Below are 521 nucleotides of genomic sequence, written 5' to 3' on the forward strand. Positions count from 1 at the left end.
CTGACACTTCTACAAAGTGCGATAATTTAGCAGTTGCTTTCTGGAATATTGCTTTGAAATAGATTTTTTCAGTGTATTCCACATGGCATTTTTTTAACCTAAAAATACAGTATCAGTTACAGTTTGTAGCATACTGTAGAGCATAAATGCACACTAAAACTTTGGACTAATAAGAAGAGTATGCATCTCAGCTATTTGTAAGAGGAAAAACCCATACTGCTATACCTCCTGTAACATCACTCGGAAAGAAAATATGAACGTGTTAGTATTTGGAGGTGTGTACCTCAAGAAGCTTAACCTTTTGTCTTTAAATATATTTATATATTTACACACCCCTACACAACTGTCAGACCCACGTTGTATGAAGCAACTCAAACTTACTTTATACACTCTAAAACTCTTTTACTATAGTAGGAAGAGATGACCCTGCAGATTAAAGGATGCCCTTATCACTGCTAATGTATACAGTACAACTGGAAATTGCACTGACTCAGTTCTAAATAAACTACTTGGCCACTTTT

The sequence above is a fragment of the Chiroxiphia lanceolata genome, chromosome 4 (assembly GCF_009829145.1).
Source record: "Chiroxiphia lanceolata isolate bChiLan1 chromosome 4, bChiLan1.pri, whole genome shotgun sequence".
Lineage (NCBI taxonomy): Eukaryota > Metazoa > Chordata > Aves > Passeriformes > Pipridae > Chiroxiphia > Chiroxiphia lanceolata.